At 41.5% G+C, this 6,213-nt stretch overlaps 1 protein-coding gene across 1 annotated transcript in view; it reads left to right on the top strand.

The window, feature by feature from the left end:
• LOC116705503 (carbonic anhydrase-related protein 10) overlaps nt 1-6,213 on the top strand; it is a 205,151-nt gene that overhangs the window by 182,037 nt on the left and 16,901 nt on the right. The gene's annotated exons all lie outside the window — the stretch shown is intronic.

Consider the following 6,213-nt stretch of genomic DNA (forward strand, 5'->3'; position numbering starts at 1 on the left):
AATGATTACTATAATCATGAGATCAGACACTGGCTTTTTACCGCAGTCTGCTTTCCTTTATAGTATGTGTTTGCAGGCATATTTATTGGCTGCCACCATACAAAACATTTCAGTACCTGGGGGTTAATTTATGCAGTGTGTGTGTGTGTGTGTGTGTGTGTGTGTGTGTGTGTGTGTGAGTGCTTTAGCTGTGCTCCCCTGGAGCTGCTTCCCAGTCTAATCTGAAAATGAAACACCTTGGTCTTTTAATAAGTGCTAAAATATACCAAATATTATTGGCCTCATGTTTTTATACGCTCAGTCATCCTTTTGTCCTCTGATAAAAACAAGTCTTCCAACTCAGAACAAGTCAGGTCAAAACTGCTTTTTAAACAACACTTGTTTATGCAGTCTGATTTGACCCATACAAAAGCCAGTAAACTTTGTGTTACTAATATTTTATATTTCTTCTTTACAATACGACTGCTAATCATTTTCTAAGGTGTGTAGATGGATTTTCTTCCTTCCAGGCTGCTACTGCTCTGTGTTCATTTCAGTCCGCTGTGCAGTAGTGGATCTATCACAGGGAAGAAGGTCACAGAGCGACGATACTGCAAACTCGTGTTGCATTGAAGGACACGCTGTCCTGGAGGAACTGTCTTTAAAATGTACTTTAATACACCAAACGACTAGATTCTCTTTATTTATTTCACATGATTCCCATCTCTGTTTACTGTTTGACTTCTAGACTTGATTTGTATTCAGTCATTCAATATTTACTACACCACAGCATTTATAGGCCGAGCTTAACGCAATGGCCATCCCTAGATGGGAAATGTAACACATCTGTACCAGTTCATTCAACACATTCGACACTAACAGGGTCTCATAGTGTCTCATAGTGTCTAATAGGGTCTCATAGGGTCTCATAGTGTCTCATAGTGTCTCATAGTGTCTAATAGGGTCTCATAGTGTCTCATAGTGTCTCATAGTGTCTCATAGGTCTCATAGGGTCTCATAGTGTCTCATAGTGTCTCATAGTGTCTAATAGGGTCTCATAGTGTCTCATAGTGTCTCATAGTGTCTAATAGGGTCTCATAGTGTCTCATAGGGTCTCATAGTGTCTCATAGTGTCTAATAGGTCTAATAGTCTCATGTTCTCATAGTGTCTATAGGGCTCATAGTGTCCTCATGTGTCTAATCAGGTCTCATAGTGTCCTCATAGTGTCTCATAGTGTCTAATAGGTTCTAATAGGTCTCATAGTGTCTCATAGTGTCTATTAGGTCTCATAGTGTCTCATAGTGTCTCATAAGTGGGTCTCATAGTGTCTAATGGTCTCATAGGGTCTAATAGGGTCATAGTGTCTATTAGGTCTCATAGTGTCTCATAGGGTCTCACGTGTCTCATAGTTCTAATAGGTCTCAGATGTCTAATAGGGTCTCATGGTGTCTCATAGTGTCTCGTGTCTAATAGTGTCTCATTAGTGTCTCATATGTCTATAGGGTCTCATAGTGTCTCATAGGGTCTCACAGTGTCTCAAGTGTCTATAGGTCTCATATGTCTAATAGGGTCTCATGGTGTCAATATTGTCTCACAGTGTCTAATAGTGTCTCATAGTGTCCATGTGTCTCTAGTGTCTCATAGGGTCTCATAGTGTCTCATAGTGTCTAATGTGCCCATAGTGTTTAATAGGTGTCTCTAGTGTCTAATAGGTCTCATAGTGTCTAATAGTGTCTCATAGTGTCTAATAGGGTCTCATGTGTCTAATAGGGTCTCATAGTGTCTAATAGTTTCTCATAGTGTCTAATAGGGTCTCATAGTGTCTAATAGTGTCTCATAGTGTCTCATAGTGTCTCATAGTGTCTAATAGGGACTCATAGTGTCTCATATTGTCTAATAGGGTCTCATAGTGTGTAATAGGGTCTCATAGTATATCATAGGGTATCATAGTATCTCATAGTGTTTCATAGGGTATCATAGGGTATCATAGTGTCTCATAGTGACTCATAGGGTAACATAATGTTTCATAGGGTATGATAGTGTCTCATAGTGTTTCATAGAGTCTGATTGGGTACCGGTGGCATGGAAGCTGAGCAGATTTTGACCCTGGATGCCGCCTTTGTTCGGTCCAGAAAGTCACAATAACACAAACTAAGTGGTCGAGGCAGCGGGAGACTGCCTTTTTTGTTCTGCGAGGTTAAATTCCATTTTTTTGCTATGGAATCTGGTGGCGTTGAAGAGAGCAATATTTGTACTGCTGTGGACGGAGGCATTAGGAAAGTGTACCGTCAAATAACTGTGGCTGTTATCTAAGTGGTGTCCGCAGCAGTTTATGTTACACCTCTTTGACTCGGCTAGTTCCGGCGTTCCCATTATCCATAACCTCATAGATAGATAGCTCTCTGATAAGTGGGTGTTTCCATTTGGAAAGCCCAGAAAAGAACGCAGACGGACTCAGCCTTTAAAAGCACCACAGGCTAACATCTGATTGAAGAACCACTAAGAGGCGTATAAGTTACACGCTGTTAGAGTGGAGGAAAGAGTCTGACTAGTTTCTATCACAGGTGGCGTCAGCACAAACTATTTTAGAAAAAAAGACCAACAATGAAGCCTTTCATGCAGAATTAAATCACTAAATGTGAGCGCTTTTATCTGTCAAGGAGTTCTCTTTTCAACCACAGCAGACCATGAGTGAGAAAAAACTCAATTATAATACTGCCATACCAAAGTAGACTGTCTATTCCTTTATTTTCATTCCCTTTTAACCAATAATAATAATAATAATAATAATAAGTTTATTTGATATGGCACTTTTAACAGACAAAGTCACAAAGTACTTCACATGAATAAATTGTTAAAATGAGACCCAGACAGTAAAATGATCATAATAATAATAATAATAATATAGTGTAAACAGATTCCACTGAAGAAATTGAACAGAGAATTAGCCCCTACAAACAAAGGAGAAGCCGTTGCTAAAGAGATGGTCCAGATATATTTAATACAAATCTTGTTAAGTGTAGAGACAGCTGTTCCAGACGTTCAGACCCCCATCAATCCCAGATCAATCACCCCAGATGTCCTCTTTGAAACACGCTCGCACACGGAAAATCCTATTGAGCTAAGATCACTGCAGCAGATTACCGGTCACGGAGCTTTTCTGTTTCATTTTCTCTTCCCCTAATTATCATTAATCAGTATTAAACGGCACGTTTCGCCCACGTCTGCACCTCCGCCTCCTAATTGTGGTGTATCTTGGATTTAGATCACATTAGAACATCACTGCACGCCTGGTTGTGAAGCTAACTAAATTTGGGTTTATGAACAGTTCCTAATGCAGCATGGTGAGTATCTGCACAGACGATGGAATAATGGTTTCTGGTGCTGTGGCAGGGTTCTGTCGGGCCAGTAAAACACTCAAATAAAAACCAGGTAAAGAGGCGGTGAACGCTGTTGTTAGCTTTATGGATCTACGCTCCAGTTAGTCTGAAGGAGTGAGGGCGGATGGATGGAAGTTGAGATGGAGAGCGTCATTTCCAGCCCAGCGCTTCCAAGCTCCCTCTCACCGTTAGCGCTGAACGCTTCTCTTCCGCTATCGACTTGCTGTCTTCATATTTCCCTACCCCGGGGCCAGGCCAGCCATCATGCAATAAAGAGGCTGTCATGACCCCCCCAGACACCACCGCAAATACACACACACACACATACACAGACACACTAGAGAGCACTGGCCAGCCAAGCAAAAGTGACCCTTTCATACCCAGAGTTGTCTCGAAGCCCTTCCACTCAGTGTGGCTTCATTGCAGGTGGAACTGATGGAAAGTGTTGAAGAAAATGATATGACCTGATATAAGAGCTTGTGTCTAATCTTATCTAGTCTCGTACTCCACATCGCTGTGGAAGAAGGTCTGTGGGGCTCCGACACACGCAGAGCGGAGGTGTGGACTCTGCAGTCATGGCGGCTATCTTTCCAGACACTTGTCAGTCGAATTATCTGAAGTTTGCTAAAAAAACACTTATGCGAATGAAGAAAGTGTCTCCATCCGACTTAATTCACGTATAAACGCATGGATGGAAACATGGCCACAGAATCACGGCAATGCCGGTAAAGCGGTCCCAAGTGTGGCCCCAGTTTCTAAACTCCACGCAGACCACTGCGGTATAAAATAATGGCGAGCCGACAGCGGCCGTGGTGCGGTTCCACTTCCTCTGAGACAAACAGGCACAACTTTTATTCTCGTATTTTATTTTATTTTTGATGTTTTTTTGGTTTGTTTTTTATCGTTTTTATTCAACGCATTTTGAATTTTCCTGTTGCTGAAATGTACTATACATATAAAGCAGCCTTGACCTGACATAACAGTGTTCTCTATGCCCTGGTGACTGACTGACAGGCTGGAGGTTCTAGTACAAGGCAAGGAAACTCATTTCTATAGCACATGTCAGCAACAAGGCAATTCAAAACGCTTGACACAAAACATTACAGAGCAATTAAAAAAAAAGAAGAAGATAAATAGATTAAGATAAATACAGTCAATTTGACTTCTGTAAACTCACAGGTAATAACTTGCATTTCAGACTTCAACTTACCAATATTAAAAGCTGAACCTAATGGATTTAAAACGTGATTAGTAGATTAGTAGTAGAAGTAGATTCAATACTGGATGCTGATTAGATGAAGTGCTTTTGACCCCCCCCCAACCATAATTTGTACTTACTCTGTAATATCTGTCACACCCTATTATATAATTCGTCTGCATCTCTGTCATCTTCACAATTTGTTCAATAGGTGTTATGGCCGAGTCTTAATGGACTGTAGCTGCTAGGTGGGTGGAGGTGTGCCTGTATTCAGAGGTTAGTGTGGTCTGTGTTTGAAGAGGGACGCTGGTAAATGGCCAACATGCAGCAGCTCTTCTCTTTTGCTCCTTCTTCCACTGTTTCTGGATCTAATTATGACCTGTATTTTCTCCCTCCTTTGCACTGCATCTCACTCTTTTTTTCCTCTGCCATTTGGCAGACATTCTCACTTTATTATGGCCCACGCTGGCCTTTTATTGCCCACCCGCAGCAAACTTTGTGCAATTTGTCATTGACGGAGTGGGGATGAGTTCCATTGGCTTCCTCTGCCGCTCGCACCTAAAAAACTAATCAGATCAGCGTAGGGCTCTAATCACTTCCTCCCTCACCTTGATTGCATTTATAGACGTTCTGTCGCTCTGTGCTCCCCCAATCGAGCATTTCATAATTACTCTCCTCTTACATTTGTTTATTAATATCCTCCAGTACAGTACAGCATGTGCCAATGAGTGATGATGAGAAGTTTATGGAGGGGGGGAGAAAAAGCGTAGCAGCCTTTGGGAAAGATCAAAAAAATCTTTACCCCCCCTTTGTGCTTAAATGAAGTGCTTTACCTCCTTTATGTACATAACTACGGAGCCCCCCCCCCCGGGGGCGGCTGGGGAAGAAAAACTAAACCGAGAGCACAGATTCATAATCCATGCATACAGTTTAATGAACATTGGCAAAATAGGACAGATATACACAGATTCTAACTTCTGGGATCAATAACTCTATAGCTTAATGACATTAAATCACAAATGACGCATCTTTCCTAACGTAGTAAGGTTAAAAATGAGCTACAAACATTTTTCATAAAAAAACTTCAACCTGGAGAAATGAGATTGGTCAACACCGACACACAAATATCTATTCATTTAATCATTAAATAAGGTAGTGTCTCAAACTTATTTTTTAACAGTAAGTGCTGTAGTGCAACTAGCAGGAGACAAGTTATAATGAAGGTAAGTTTGGAGACACTACTTTATTTCATTTTTTCTCTCAGCTGACCCCAGGGGGGACTCCGTGCATAACAGTTAATTCTGTATTTTACTATAACAATTATCAAAGCACTACAGCCTAAAGGCAATAAGTTAGAGGCTTCGGGTTGTTATAGTTGGCTACAACAGCTGCCCACGTCCAAACATCATTAAATAGGCAGGAATATTGAACAGCTGGAGTGGATGAAGCATCTGCGCCAGTGAAACATTAACCTCATGCTGGGAGATGGTTTAGCCGCTCTCACCTCAGCCTGTGAGAGCAGGCTAGCCTTGGATCAAATGATGACAGAATCCTCGCCTCTTTATGTCCCTCGTATTACTTCTGTTCACATCTATGCCGAGTAGAAAGATGTTCCAAACACCACATCTTTCCATTACACTGAGTGCCTCTGTGGG

Source organism: Etheostoma spectabile, chromosome 17 (genome assembly GCF_008692095.1).
Source record: "Etheostoma spectabile isolate EspeVRDwgs_2016 chromosome 17, UIUC_Espe_1.0, whole genome shotgun sequence".
Classification (NCBI taxonomy): domain Eukaryota; kingdom Metazoa; phylum Chordata; class Actinopteri; order Perciformes; family Percidae; genus Etheostoma; species Etheostoma spectabile.